This window comes from Callithrix jacchus, chromosome 15 (genome assembly GCF_049354715.1).
Source record: "Callithrix jacchus isolate 240 chromosome 15, calJac240_pri, whole genome shotgun sequence".
In the NCBI taxonomy this organism is placed as follows: Eukaryota; Metazoa; Chordata; class Mammalia; order Primates; family Cebidae; genus Callithrix; species Callithrix jacchus.
The window spans coordinates 32,161,310-32,177,769 of NC_133516.1; positions in this window are offsets into that span (position 1 = coordinate 32,161,310).

Genomic DNA, 16,460 nt, shown 5'->3' on the forward strand with positions numbered 1-16,460 from the left:
AAGGCTGTCCCCAGCACACACTTCACTCCCTGGGCCTAGCAGCAGCAGCCAAAAATTACCCATCCTTACTCTCAGGAGCTTCTGCTTAACATCTAACCTGAAGCCACTGCGTAATGAGTGGACTCACTGTTCTGAACTCAAGTAAGGGAATACTTGGTCTTGACAGAGAACATTAAGGCCAGAAGGACCTCTGTGACCTCTGCCCTGCCATGCTTCCTTTGGGAGATGGGGAAATATCCGCTGTTTAGCCCTGCAGACCCTTGACCCCTGGCACTCCTGCCAGGTCCCTGTGACCTTTCCTTGATTTGGATGGGGACTGCTCAGGTCTTTTTCTTTCTTTCTTTTTTTTTTTTTTTGAGGTGGAGTTTTGCTCTTGTTGCCCAGGCTGGAGTACAATGACATGATCTCGGCTCACTGCAACCTCTGCCTCCCAGGTTCAAGCAATTCTCCTGCCTGAGTCCCCAAAGTAGCTGGGATTATAGGCATGCGCTACCACGCCTGGCTAATTTTGTATTTTTAGTACAAACAGGGTTTCTCCATATTGGTCAGGCTGGTCTCAAACTCCCCACCTCAGGTGAGCCGCCCACCTCAGCCGCCCAGAATGCTGGGATTACATGTGTGAGCAACTGTGCCCAGCGTGCTCAGGTCTTTTAAGCTGGGGATAGAGGGTCGTAGACAGGAGGGCAGGAAGGAACATCAGACCCACAGGAATCTGCCTTCCCACATTCCGCTGACCTGGAATCACTCTGGCCTGGCTTGGAGACAGTGCTGGTCTCTAGAAAATGCTAGAGGAATCTGCATTTTCTCCTGGCATTAAGGCACTGCCTTGGGCCAAGATCTTTGAGCTAGTCCTGGGGTCAGGGCTGTTAGCTGGAGCATCTTCTGGTGTGTCTAGGGCAGTCTGACCTCTAGAATACCGTAAGTTTGGTGGGGACTGGAGGCTCCATACTACTTACCTCATTGCAGCCCACAGCCTGGCCTCCCCTTGTTGCTAACAGGCTGAACAAGCTCCTAGGAGAGGCCCTTTCCTAGCTCCCCTAAAGCATGGAAGGAAGGACCAATTCAAGAATCAGTCTTTCGAGAGTTAGCTTCATTTCTCTATTTGTTTTCTTCTGTTCTTTTTTTTTTTTAGAGACCAAATCTCGCTCTGTTGCCCAGGCTGGAGTGCAGTGGCACGATCTCAGCTCACCGCAACCTCCGCCTTCTCAGTTCTAGCAATTCTCCTGCCTCAGCCTCTTGAATAGCTGGGATTACAAGTGCATGCCTCCATGGGGTTTCACTCAGGCTGGTCTCAAACTCCTGGGCTCAGGCAATCCACCTGCCTTGGCCTCCCAAAGTGCTAGGATTACAGGCATAAGCCACTGCACCCAGCCTATTTCTTTTTTCTCCCTCCCTCTCTCCCTTCCTCCCTTCCTTACTTCTTTTTCTCTCTTTCTTTCACAGGGTTTTATCATGTTGGCCAGGCTGGTCTTGAATCTGACCTCTGCTGATCCACCCATCTTGGCCTCCCAAACTGCTGGGATTACAGGCGTGAGCCAGCATGCCCGCACCCCCCCACTTTTTTTTTTTTGAGACAGAGCCTCTCTCTGTGGCCCAGGCTGGAGTCCAGTATCATGATCTCAGCTCACTGCAACCTCTGACTTCCAGGTTAAAGTGATTCTTTCTTTTGTTCTTTTTTCTTTTTTTTTTTTTTATAAGATGGGGTTTCACCATGTTGGTCAGGCTGGTCTTGAACTCCCAACCTCAGGTGATTCACCCGCCTTGGCCTCCAAAGTGCTTGGATTACAGGTATGAGCCACCACGCCCGGCCAAAGCGATTCTTATATCTCAGCCACCTAACTAGCTGGGATTACAGGCATGTGCTACCATACCCAGCTAATTTGTGTGTGTGTAGTGATAGTTTCACCATCTTGGCTAGGCTGGTCTTGAACTCCTGACCCTCAAGTGATCCTTCTGCCTTGGCCTCCCAAAGCACTGGCATTTCTATATCTTAAAAGTACAAATCCATTGGTGACTCTTCCTGTTTTGGTCATCGTCTTGACTACTACCTTAGGGCAAAGCGAGTGAGGCCCAGAGAGGACAAGGGATTTAGTTGGTCCAGGTCTTGTGGATAGTGTGAGGCATGTTCAACTCTAAGTCTGACCCAAACACTTCAGGTTTTATTCTTTTTTTTTTTTTTTTTTTTTGAGACAGCGTCTCGTTCTGTCGTCCGGGCTGGAGTGCAGGATCTCGGCTCACTGCAACCTCCACCTCCTGGGTTCAAGGGGTTTCACCATGTTGGCCAGGCTGGTTTTGAATTCCTGACCTCAAGTGATCCTCCAGCCTTGGCCTTCCATAGTGCTGGGATTACAGGCTGAGCCACTGCACCCCGCCAAGTTTAATTCTGATAATAAAATTTTCTTCCTGTTGAGAGCAGCAAATAATTATTTGAAGCCCTTATGGAGGAATGCTGGATACCATTTCCCTGTGGGGACCGTAGAAGATGCAGAGGATAAGGTACGGCAAGAAGTTCAAAGCGGGGCTCCCATCAGCTGGAGTTGGGGTGCTCCTGCAGAAGGGGCCCACCCAAACAGCCTACCGCCTGGGCCCCATGGAGACCTGGTTGCTGGGGCCCTGGTTAGCCCCCCCACCCCACCCCCAGCTTGGGTGGAGATTATCCTAGAGTCTCAGCTAGGGTTGGGTGAATTGTTCAGTACATGTCCCTGTGAAGGCTCCGTGTGGCGAGACGCAGGGCCTTGGGCAGGTTCGGGTTGGGGATAGGGAGAGCTCTCAACCTTGGTAGTGGCTCCAGGTGTCCCCCAAGGTGAGCCCAGCAGAGTGGACTGCCAGCAGCAGCTCTGGGCCGAAAAGGGAGTCAGTGTCCGCAGGCTCCCAGGAGGTGGCGCCGGAGGATTAAGCCGCTAGCTAGGCTTAAAGCGGCGGCCTGTAGGCGGGGCTAAGAACGCCACCAGCTCCGGGAAAGCGCGAGCCGCTGGAAGGCCAGCGGTGGGCCGAGCTGAGGCGGCCCGGGAGTGGACGAAAGTCTCCGGCAGGGCGGGGCCGAGCGGGGCTGTGGGCAGGGCTAAGGCCGTTGGGCGGCGGGGCTGAGCCCGCAAGTAGCCCAACCGCTGGGAGTCCGTCCCAGCCCGGCCGCGGGTTGGTGGTGTAACTGGGCTTGTCTTCTCCCCACCACTGCCGCACAGTCCCTGAGAACTTCGGGGCGAGTGTAGCTGCAACCTGGGGAACCTGTGATTCGCCAGTGCCCTTCTCCTTGGGCAAGGGAAGCCGGCAGGCAATAAAGAGGGGCGAGTCTGGTTAGCCCCACTACCCACAGCTCTGGTGGAGATTATCCTAGAGTCTCAGCTCTGGTCGGGGAATTGTTCTGTCCATGTCCTTGTGAAGGTTCCGTGTGGCGGGACGCAGGGCCTTGGCAGGTTCTGGTTGGGGATAGGGAGAGCTCTCAACCTTGGTACTGGCTCCAGATGTCCCCAGGTGAGCCCAGCAGAGTAGACTGCCAGCAGCAGCTAACCCCTCTCCCCGGGCAAGGGAAGCCGGCAGGCAATAAGAGGAGCCCAGGCTTCTGCTGCCGAGACCCCAGTCAGCAAACCTTGAATTCAGAGGTTGGGAACCAGTAAGGAGTCCTCCTGTGCGCAGTCCCTCGCCTTAGCTTTTGCCCGCCTCCAGGTTTCCCGCGGAGCCCAGCGTGGGATCTGTACACCGTATAGATAGAGCTCAGCGCTTGCAGGAGCCTCTGTCTCTCCTTCCTCCAGCCCGAGAGCTCCTGAGGGCACTGCCTTAAGCGGGTAACCTGATAGGGTACTGTGAGATCTGGGAGGGTACTGGATGGAGATGAGGAGCTTGTGTGATTGGGTCCTCCTACTTGGCATTAGAAGCAGACAGGGATGAGGCTGCTGGCGACTCACTCTTTCCCTGACTCGGGGCACCCTGAAGCCCCAGGAAATACCTTTCCCAAAGCTGTCTTCACAGCTCCAGGCACACACTGGGGACAGTAGGGAACATCTAATTGGCAGCTGGCCAGGGCTAGGGCTGAGGATGCTGTTATCTTCTGTCCACATGGTGTTGCATCCTTAGGCTATAGAGGTTTAAACCAAGTTTGGGGCCTGCCAAAATGGTCCAGAGCTCAGGCCAGACCAACTCCCTTTCTAGGAAATTGGAGCCAGTAGTCCAGGGTCACTTCCCACTTCCACTGCAAAAGGTCTTGAGAGAGGCTAGGTGTGGTGGCTAACACCTGTAATCCAGCACTTTGGGAGGCTTGGGGGGGGGGGTGGATCACCTGAGGTTAGGTGTTCAAGACCAGCCTGGCCAACATGGTGAAACCTTGTGTCTACTAAAAATACAAAAATTAGCCAGGTGTGGTTGTGGGAGCCTGTAGTCCCAGCTACTCAGGAGGCTGAGGCAGGAGAACCGCTTGAACCCAAGAGGTGGAGGTTGCAGTGAGCCAAGATCATGCCACTGCACTCCAGCCTGGGCAAAACTCTAAGGAAAAAGAAATCCACATTCAATTGGGACTTACTGATATTATAAAACCTAAATGGTTAATTTTCGTCTGCACCATGGCCTGGCCACAATACAAATTGGATAATGTCAGTTACTGGCCTGAAAATGGCACTTTCAATTTCCAAATTCAATGTGATCCTTTTTTTTTTTTTTTTTTTTTTTGAGGTGGAGTCTTGCTCTGCCATCCAGGTTGCAGTGCAGTGGTACAATCTCAGCTTACTGCAGCTTCCAGATTCAAGCGATTCTCTTGCCTCAGCCTCCCTAGTAGCTGAGACTATATGCATGCACCACCACACCTGGCTAATTTTTTTGTATTTTTTGTAGAGATGGGGCCAGGCAGGTCTTGGGCTTCAGACCTCAGATTATCCGCCCACCTCAGCCTCCCAAAATGCTGGGATTACAGGCGAGAGCCACCACGCCCAGCCCAAGCAATCTTAACATTTTCTTACAACAAAATGGCAACTGGTCCAAGGTCCCCTGTATCCAAGTTCTCATGTATTTACACTCAAAACCTTCTCTCCGTCAGTCTTGTTCCCCTCATTGAATAATATTGCCAAATGAAAATTCCCAGTCCCCTTTTCACCCTTCCCCTTCAGCCTCTGAGAGCAATTTTGACCCCGATGAGGAACCTTCCACCATATTTCCAGCCCCAGGCTCCCCAGAGCTACCAGCCCCATCGCCACCTCCCTAACTCCCCCCTCCACCTGTCACTCATTCAAAAAACAATCAGACCCCAGCCAACCTTCCCCTCTGTGAAGCAGCTGGGGCAGAAGGCATAGTCAGGGTGTATGTTCTCTTTTCAATCTCAGAAATGTCAGAGATTGAGAGGAGTTTTGGCCCCTTTTCACTGGCCCATCCTACTTCCGGAGGAATTTCTTTATGTTATTACTCAGTCATGTAAACTTACTTGGCATGATATTTATGTTATCCTCTCAGCCACTCTCACCCCAGATGAGAAAGAGCACATTTGGCTACCTGCTGAAGCCCATGCCAACACACTTCATCAGCAGGATATGGTCCATAGTCCTGTTGAGGCCATCGTTGTTCCCCAAGCTGACCCCAAATGGACTTACTAATGGGGGACCCTGGCATCCAATGCCATAACCATAGGGTCACTTGTCTCCTGGATGGCATGAAAAAATGTGCTCATAAGGCAGTAAATTATGAAAAAGATTAGAGAAATAACCCAAGGCCCAAATGAAAATCCAGCTCTTTTCCTATCAAGGTTATTAGAGGCTATGCTCAGATACGCAAAATTAGACCCTGAATCACAAGAGGGTCAAGCCTATCTTCACTTACATTTCATTTCACAATCAGCACCAGGTATCACAAAACAGCTGCAAAAACTAGAGGAACCCCAAACCCCACAAAGGAGCCTTTTAAATCTGGCCTTCAAGGTCTTCAACGATAGGGAGGAAGAACATAAAATGCAAAAGGACACACGGGCTAAAATTAAATACCAGATGTTGGCCATTGCCCTCCAGAGAGGTTCCAAAGAAAAATCACCTTCTCAGGGCCCTAGCACCTACTTTCAATGTGGGGACACTGGGCAAAGGCCTGACCAAACCTACAGCCCCCAACAAAGCCTTCCCCTATATGCAGCAAATGGGGACATTGGAGAATGGACTGCTGTTAACAAGAATGCCCTTCCTGTTCAAAAACACCCTCCAGTCAGTCCCCAGATCCACCCCAGGGATATCTCTCCTCCTTTTTTTTTTTTTTTTTTTTTTTAAGTTGTTGAGATGGAGTCTTGCTCTGTTGCTCAGGCTGGAGTGCAGTGGTGCGATCTTGGCTCACTGCAACCTCCGCCTCCCAGATTCAAGCAATTCCCTGCCTGAGCCTCCTGAGTAGCTGGGATTACAGGCACCGGTGACCACACCTGGCTAATTTTTGTATTTTTAGTGGAGACAGGGTTTCACTATCTTGGCCAAGGCTGATCTTGAACTCCTGACCTTGTGATCCACCTGCCTTGGCCTCCCAAAGTACTGGGATTAAAGGCATGAGCCATCATGCCTGCCTGACACCTCTCCTCTTTGTATAGGCTGAAGGCTGACAGTCCCCAGGATCCCTTGCCCCCTTGTTGTGTGAGTCTCCAGAACCCAGCATAATTGGGATGGCATCTGGTAAGCCGATCTCCTTCTTATTGGATATTGGGGCAAGTTTCTTAGTTCTTCCAGAGTATTATGGACCCCTAAATCATTCCTCCATTTCTGTTGTTGGGGTTGACAGCCACCCTACCACTCACTCTCAAACAGCTCCATTATACTCCACCTTATTCAATAATGCCTTTACTCACTTATTTGTAGTAATTTCACAGTGTCCTATACCCCTTATTAGAAAGATACTCAATAAAATTCGGGCCACATCACAATTGAATGCCTTGCTGCAGGTGCCTGCATACTTGCTCCTTTGCCAGCCAGAAAACAATGAAGCCCAAACCCAGTCCCCAACAATTTCAATCCAAGGAGTTAACCCAACGGTATGGGACACTTCTCAGCCCACTGTTGCCATATACCACCAGCCGTTTCCAGTAAAACTTAAGGGGCCGGGCATAGTGGCTCATACCTATAATCCCAGCACTTTGGGAGGCCAAAGTGGGCAGATCACAAGGTCAGGCATTCGAGACCAGCCTGGCCAATATGGTGAAACCCCGTCTCTACTAAAAATACAAAAATTAGCCGGGTGTGGTGGTGTGTGCCTGTAGTCCCAGCTACTCGGGAGGCTGAGGCAGGAGAATTGCTTGAACCCGGCAGACGGAGGTTGCAGTGAGCTGATATTGTGCCACTGCACTCCAGCCTGGTGACAGAGCGAGTCTCCATCTCAAAAAAATAAATAAAATAAAATAAAACTTAGGGACCTCTCCCAAATTGTTTTGCAACCCCAGTATCCTCTCAGTAATGCTGGACTCAAGGGAATAAAACCCATCATCACCAGCTGCCATTTTAATAACCACCAATTCCCCCCACTGCAGCAAAATTAAAGGGCAGAGCTCCCCGGATACATTTCTCAACACTTAACAGGGCTCCTCCTCCTAAACCCAACCTGTCTCAAATTTCTTACAGGACCCACCAAACTCAAGATCCCTTGACTTCCCAAAATTCTTTAACCACCAACTCTTTCAGAAATTTCATTCACTGCCTTGTAGACCTTTCCTGATATCCAGGCTCCCCGCACCTCCCATAATTTCTTTTTCTTCCTCTCATGAGCTATGGCTGCAGGAAATTTTCCCACACTACACTCCATCTCAAATATCCTTTTTTTCCTTTTGTTCTTTCTCTCTTTCTAGCACCACTCTTCCTCTTTATTTAAATCGTACCTTGCAGCTGTCTTTCTACTCACTAAAACAGGCCAACTTCGACTCCACAGACCCCTGGTGGGTCTGCATGCCCCTTTTGTCCCCAGTATACCATTATCTCCCTGCACCTTTAGAAGCCAGGACGAATTCCTCAGCGACCCTCACCATTACTAAAACTACCTTAAGATCTGCATTCTGGGAACCAAGTACTAATCCTGCCAGGGCTGTAGCCAAAAAGGTGCATTAGCCACATGATTACAGGACATATAGAAACCACCACTCCACTCACTACTCAGGCCCCTATAGGTGTCACCTGCTCCTTAAATGGAGTTCAAGTAGGGTCTTTAAAATGCTCACACTGTAACCTCCCTCTCTCTCACACACACAACAGATCCTAGTTATTCCTCTACATCCGGAAGAAGTGACCCATTCTCCAAGTCATCAGCTACAGCCACTCCCACTTACCCATTAAGATTTTCTCTCCCTAGAAGTATTAACGCCTATGAATGTGGCCAAGGGTCAGAGGTTTTTTGTTTTGTTTTGTTTTTTTGAGACAGAGTCTCTGTCGCCCAAGCTGGAGTGCAGTGGCGCCATCTTGGCTCACTGCAACCTCCGTCTCCTGGGTTCAAGCAATTCTCCTGCATCAGCCTCCCAAGTAACTGGGACTACAGGCACCCACTACCACTCCTGGCTAATTTTTGTATTTTTAGTAGAAATGGGGTTTTGCCATGTTGGCCAGGCTGGTTTCTAACTCCTGACCTTGTGATCCACCCGCCTCAGCTTCCCAAAGTGCTGGGATTACAGGCTTGAGCCACTGCATCCGGTCTCAAGGGTCAGACTTTTGCAATGAGCGAGGGCCAGCTTATACATTGCCTTTATTCAATATCTATGGTAGACATGAAAAATCCAAATGCCAACTTCTTTCCCTTCTGGGTCCAACCCAATTCTTTCTCGATTCATCTAAACTCATACCTCCTTAACTCATTACCCTCTTCTCCGACTATTAACCGACGCCCACCTGGCTTCCTCCTTTGTGTCATTTGAATGGGAAGGAGGATCAGGTTGGGATGCCTCAAACTACCACCTATTATTTCAAGCAGACGTTGCCACCTGTCTAGCCCCTCCAGCCCTTATTTCTTCTTATGCGGACATAATTTCTACAGGTGCCTGTCTGCTAATTGGACTAGAACTTGCACTTGACCTTAGTTATGCCTCCCTTGTCTGTTGCCACAACAAGAATTTCTTGTGGGGGAATTTCTCCTCCCACTACACACACACACACACACACACACACACACACACCCCAAAACAAAAAGGGCAATATAGCTAATTCCAATCCTTAGTACTCTCGAAATCTCCTCTGCAATAGGCTTTAGTTCTGCAAGTTTAGCTTTTTCAGTTGCCCTGTCTACCCAACTAAAGAAGGGACTAATGGAACTAGCAACTCAGCTGGATCACATACAAGATCAAATAAACTCCCTTGCTGCAGTAGGACTTCAAAACCACAGAGGACTAGACATCTTCACTGCAAAAAAGGGAGGCCTATGCCTCTTCCTGCAAGAATGCAGTTTCTTTACAAACAAATCTAGATTGGTAAAAGAAGGAATATCCAGACATAAAACGATATACCCAAACAACCTGCCAATGACTTTTTCAGTTCTTTCTTCCCTTGGGTACTCCCTTTCATTGTCATCTGTTTAATATTAATGTTTTTACCCTGCTTGCTAAATTGTTTTCAAAAGTTCATTTTAGAAAGAGTCACTTCAATTGCTCAGGCCACCACAACGGGACATATAAAGGCAGAATTTTGTCTCTACTAAAAATACAAAAATTAGCCAGGTGTGGTGGCGTGCACCTGTAATCCCAGCTACCCAGGAGGCTGAGACAGGAGAATCGTTGGAACTTGGGAGAGGGGCTGCAGTGAGCCAAGATTGCACCACTGCTCTCCAGCCTGGGCGACAGAGCAAGATTCTGTCTAAAAAAAAAAAAGGCGGCCGGGCGCGGTGGCTCAAGCCTGTAATCCCAGCACTTTGGGAGGCCGAGGCGGGTGGATCACGAGGTCAACAGATCGAGACCATCCTGGTCAACATGGTGAAACCCCGTCTCTACTAAAAATACAAAAAATTAGCTGGGCACGGTGGCGCGTGCCTGTAATCCCAGCTACTCAGGAGGCTGAGGCAGGAGAATTGCCTGAACCCAGGAGGCGGAGGTTGCGGTGAGCCGAGATCGCGCCATTGCACTCCAGCCTGGGTAACAAGAGCGAAACTCCGTCTCAAAAAAAAAAAAAAAAAAAAAAAAAAAAAAAAGGCAGCATTCCTGCCACAAGGAATGATTTCATCACCAGAGGAAGGCTACCTCCTCCCATACCATTACCCCTAAACCAGCAGGAAGCAGCCAGAACAAGTAGCTGCCCCTCTGCTAAAAACCCAAAGATATAATTAAAACAAAGAGGGGAGAATATAAGGACTAACAATAGCGATGCCATTTTACAACCTTGACCACTATGTTCTCAGAAACAAAGCAAATGTCAACCTTGCCTATAGCTTCAGCAGAGCATAACGGCCCTAACTACATCCACCCCCAGCTGGAAAAGTCCCCAACAGTCCCAACCAACCAGTACTTCCCCAACCTCTCCCCAATATAAACTTTATTATAAAATCCTCAGCTTGTTGCCAGACTCCTGACTGGGACCACTCGAAGGCTTACTTCTGTAAATAAACCTGTTTGGCTGTTGAGGTTACCTTCTGTCTCTTGCTCTCTTCCTATGCATCTTCCTAACAGTTTCCTGGGGGATACTGAAGATGTGTATTCCTGGGCTTCTTTGAGTAGCACGTGGTATGCTTGGGGCAGGGGGCAACTCTGTCTTTCTGTGTCCAGTGTAATGATTAGAATGCAAATGAGAGGCTGAAGAGGTACTGAGTGTGACCCCAGTGGCTCTGACTCAGCAATCACTATGCCCCAAACCCTGCCCTGGGTCCAGGCAGCACTCGAGCGCACTCCTGGAACTCCATCCTCTTCGGAGAGGCTCATGATAAGGCAGGGCTAGGAGTGGGATATGCCTACACTGTGAGCCCCAAGAGGATCCCTGGAGCAGAGCTGGAGATGGAAGGTGGGCCTGGTTGGAATCTCAGCTGAACATGTGGCCTTTCTTGTTCCCTTGGTAGCAGATGATGTCCTTTGCCCAGCCTTAACAGGAGTTTTCAGTCTGCACTGTCAGCTCATTGTCAGAAAGACTGCCTTCTCAGAAAGCTGATTTCCAGGTCAGACCTTCCAGCTGCAGGGGTTACTAATACAAACATAGCTGTGGTAACTCAGATGTTGCTACCCAACTGATACCTGCTACCACCTAGCCCAGAACCTGGAGGAGCCAAGAGGGGTTCTCCTCAGACAACCCTGATGCCTGAGTGTGACTTTAGTTCTCATGGCCTGGCCTGGTGATGCTGTAACCACACCCACCGCTAGGGTAGTGGTCCTGTACTGAGGGCCAGAAGTCAAGCCCTCCAGGTTCAGGGCCTGGTTTGAGCAGCAGACAGGCTTCAAGATCCCAAGCTCAGTGAGGGCAGAAGGGCTTAACAGTCTTGGTTTCTGCTGTATCCTTGGAGCCTGGTACAGTGCTGTCCTCATCTTAGAGCTCAAAAAGTGCCAATTTTTTGTTTGTTTGTAAGACAGAGTCTCGCCCTATTGCCCAGGCTGGAGTGCAGTGGCAGGATTTCAGCTCACTGCATATTTGCCTCCTGGGCTCGAGTGATCCTCCTGCCTCAGCCTCCTGAGTAGCTGTGATTACAGGCGTATGCCACCACACCTGGCTAATTTTGTATTTTTTCTAGAGATGGGATTTCACCATGTTGTTAGGCTGGTGTTGAACTTGGGCTCCACCTCAGCCTCCCAAAGTACTGGAATTACAGGCATGAGCCACCATGTCTGGCTCTATGGACCTTTCTCCTCACCACAAGGGTCTTGCTTTACTATCAGGGACTCACTCCCTATTCCATTCTATCTTTCCTGGAAGGCAGAAGCCTTTCCAGTGGCTTCTAGGAGTTCCCTGGGCACTTGGTAACGATGACAGAGCAAGCAAGCCCCTACTACAATCCATCCTGATTAGGACAGAGATAGAGCTCAGTGGAGAGTGGCTATGTCCCATGGCCTGAGATTCCTGATGGTAAATGGTGATTCTCAGAAATGTCATTGGGTTTGCAGTAGAAGAGGCACAGAGGAGTCAGGAGGTAGGGACCTCTCTGAGAGACTTCCCTGAAGGCATGAAAAACTGAGTCTGGTGGAGGGGCTGAGCAAGCTGCCTCTTCCCAAGAATGGTCAGAGTCATGCCTGAACCACTGTTGTCTGGAGTAAGACATGTGGGCTGGTCAGGAGAGGGCATGAGTGCATGACTTTCCACTTGGTACTGTTCTTCCCCAGTCTATGGAACAGAGGTGGATGGGGGACAGGATCACAATAGAGATTCTGGTATCATTTTCTGTTGTTTATTGAAAACAATTTGTGTGCCTATCTCTCTCTTCCTGCAAACAGAGCTCCTCAAGGGCAGATCGCACAGTTTTCTCTGGACCTGGCATTGAGTAGGAGTAGGTATGTGCCGGCTGAAGGAGGATGAGTGCATGCGTGCATGAATGAGATAGGCAAAGTCAGCCCAGAGGCTTGTTTGGGGGAACACAGAGGGACAAGGGATGCAGTTTGGCTTTTCTTTTTTTTTTTTTGCGATGTCTTGCTCTGTTGCCCAGGCTAGAGTGCAGTGGTGTGATCTCAATTCACTGCAACCTCTGCCTCCTGAATTCGAGTGATTCTCCTGCCTCAGCCTCCCAAGTAGCTGGGATTACAGACACCCGCTAATGTGCCTGGCTAATTTTTTAGTAGGCACATTAGCGGGTGTCTGTATTTTTAGTAGAGATGGGGTTTCACCATGTTAGCCAGGCTGCTCTCATTCTCCTGACCTCGTGATCCACCCGCCTCAGCCTCCTAAAGTGCTGGGATTATAGGCATGAGCCACCGAACCCAGCCAGGATGCAGTATGTTTTGACTTAGACGCTTATGACTTGGGAGAACCATGTCTTCCTTATTTTTTCTTGTCATAACAAGCCTTCAGAATCATGCAACTCTAATAGCAATGGGCCTTAATTAGCTTTCTTGGTAGCAATGCATGGGCGGTGGGGTTAGGCTGGTGGTAAATATTTCTGACAATTTTTACTGCTTTTTTCTTTACATAATGCAAGCAAAGATTTGCCAACTGGAACAGTAAAGAAATTATGTAGGCAAGGCATCAAGCAAATTCTGTACCTTCCAGCCTTATTCCTTTCTCCTACTTTACCAAGGGCCATGGCCAGCTGAAGACCTCAGTATACAAGTGAGGTTGACCAGGCCAGCCCAGGTGGGCTACTGAGCAGAATAAAAATACAATCTCTTGTTTGTAGCCTCATGCCAGCCTAAGGCTTGCTTGGGGAGCTGCTTCATTATCTATGTTAGTGGGCAGTGCCAACAAACTTCAGCCAGGAAAGAAAGCCTCTGCTTCTTTTTTTTTGGTCAGTTTGATCTAGCTATATCAATGAAAGCCTCTGCTTCTCTGGGCTTCCTTCCTTCCTCTTCGGTTCTGTTTCTCTCTCCCAGAGAAGGATGGGGGCAGGGAGCCCATTTCCTGAGTTGCTTCTCATTGGGAGGGGAGACAGGGCTCAGCAGCACTTTAGCAAAAAGAAGGGTGCAGAGATCAAGGAAGCTTGTAGACAGAAGCCAACTCTCTCAGCCTCTCTGGAATAGTCCAAAGTCTATGTCATCCTCTAGATGTAGTCTGTCCTGTGTCATCCCTCTTTGTTGTCTTCCTCCTCTGATCTAACTCCTATTCTTGCCTACAAAGTTTGCTATTCTTCTTCACCCACATAGACATCTTCATCTTTGGATCTTGTGTTTCCCCATGGAGGTTGCCATTCTGAAAGCATCAGCCCAGGGTGAACTGGACTTATGGGTAAGCAGGAGTCTGACCTCTACCTCTTCTCCCCTTCTTGGGGATGACCTGCATGATGTTTTGTCCATGGCACAGCTGGGTGTAGTTCCTGAGGTCCTGTCATCTCTTCCATGATTTGCCTAATCATTTCCACTAATCCCAGCAGTGAGCTGGCTCTGATTGGGCCTTTTCCCACCTGGATGTTTTTTTTATTTTGTTTTGTTGAGATGGGGGTCTCGCTCTGTCACCCAGGTGGGAGAGCAGTGGCACCATCACAGCTCATTGCAGCCTTGACCTCCCAGGCTAAGGTGATCCTCCCACCTCAGGCTCCCAAGTAGCTGGGACTACAGGTGCATGCCACCACACCCAGCTAGTTTTTGTATTTAGTAGATGAAGGGTTTTGCCATGTTGCCCAGGCTGGTCTCAAACTCCTGAGCTCAAGCAATCCACCTGCCTTGGCCTCCCCAAGTGTTGGGATTGAGATTACAGGAGTGAGCCACTGTACCTAGCCCTGGATTTTATTTTATTTTTTTATTCCATTTTACCTCTCTATAAGTGTCTGAGAGCATAGGCTAGAAAAGCAAGCTGACGCATGTCCGTCAGTTCCATTTAGGCATGTAGATTGATTGTCCTCCCATCTGGCCATCTCTAAAATGGCTGACATGTGTCACATGTTATGCTGAAGTGGGAAGAAGATACTTTTAACTTTTAGCAAGTGAAGCTTAGGGGACTGGGAAACTCCTGCAGGGTCTCTAGGTCTATCCCGTCCCTGGTGGGGCAGCAGTTGGACCCAGGAGGAAGTAGTATTTGACATATCACACAGCTGGCTTGCACAAACTGAAAGATTTGTTTATTTATTTGTCATAAAGCACAGTCAAGTCTAGTGAATTTTCCTGGATGAATGAAGACAGCTCATCAACACCTTCTCCACGAGGATTAACCAGATTCAATCCCTGCACTCTCCCTGTTACTTATTAGGTCAGCAGCTAAAGCCAAAGATCTCTCTGGGTGCCTTTAAGCCTGGTGATTGGTGGACCCCTTGGAGGCACAGGTGAGGGAAATGCTCAGAGCATCATGGAGAACCCAGCACAACTATCAGCCCCTGAGGGCCTGCTGAAGGCCAGTCCTGGACCAGTCAAACAAGGTCCTGCTGTTGAGGAGCCCCAGTCTAGATCAAGAGGAGGTAAAAGCCTGAGACAGTGAATGAAAATGGGAGACTGAATCAGAACCCCAGATAACCAGAGGTCAGCAGCATCCCATGGTCAGCAGGAGTCCCTGGGCTGAATGCAGGGGTGAATGAGCACAGGGCAGGCATGTTCCTGGGGATTCTCCTCAAAGGAAATGGAACTGGGAGAGTTTGAGAAGAGAGGAGGGGCACCTCTAACCCACATTTTCAGGTCCTCCTGGGCCCACTGTGCCTTTTGTCACCAAGGCAGCAGGGGCCATGGAGGTCTACTAGCAGCTAGGAATCCACTGTGAGGAGGGCAACTCCCCAGGCCTGCAGGCTGCGTAGAGCTAATTAAGTGCACAGGAACCAAAGCCATGTTGATTTAAATCTGTGGAAAACAATAGCTCCTGTGGTTTCTACAAAAACAAAAAAATTAACATCCTTTCCACCGTTTCAAGTAGCCTGACCCACACTGACTGGGGTCTGTGAAGCCATAACAACCTGGGTTGAGATAAGGTCAGGCCTCTGGCCTGTACATAGTATTTGTGAGCATATTCTTCCCCAGGAGGAAATATGTGGCACAAGACCACCACATCCCAGACCACCACCAGGGAGACAACTAATAACAGAGTTGTCATATGTGTGCCAGGCACTTGCCCTGGTGTTTTACCTACATCAGGCTGGGCGTGGTGGCTCACACCTGTAATCCCAGCACTATGGGAGGCCAGGATGGGCAGATCACCAGATGTGAGGAGTTCGAGATCAGCCTGGCCAACATAGTGAAACCACATCTCTACTAAAAATACAAAAACTAGTCAGGTGTGGTTGTGGAAGCCTGTAATTCTCATCTACTTGGGAGGGTGAGGCAGAAGAATCGCTTGAACCTGGGAGGCGGAGGTTGCAGTGAGCCGAGATTGTACCACAGTACTCCGGTGTGGGTGATAGAGCAAGACTCTGTCTTCAAAAAAAAAATTATATACCTACATCAGCCACTCCACCCTTATAATCCCCATATAGAGGAGCTACTAATATTCTAACTTTGCAGAATAGGAGATGGAGGCTCAGTAAGCCTAAGTCAGTTGCCAAGGTCCCATCTGGGGAGGGGCAGGGATGAGATGCAGACTCTTCTGGAGTCTAAATGTGCACATGTAGTCACCACTCATGAAGCTGAATCAAACATCCAGCAGCACAGGAGGAAACATGGCAAGGACCATCACATGCAGGAAGAGAGGCTCTCTTCATCCTAGGTCATCCCAGAGGGGCCAGGCAGTTTAGTGTGAAAGACGGGAGGTATAAGATCAGGAGAAAACAACAGGAGATGAGGGCTCTGCATTTCCTCTTTCTCTGCTCCATCCCAGAGGTAGGGAGGAACAGCTCGGAGTGCCTAGGGGCAGGCCCAGGGGGTCCTGGCCCCTCCTCAGCAGAACTGACACAGCCACCAGTCTGTCCAGCAGGCTAGCAACTGGTGTTCCCTGGGATCCCTGGATTATTCCAGGTCCAGTTAGAACAGCTGACACCCTATCTGATACATTCCACATCATTAGGAGAGTTAAATG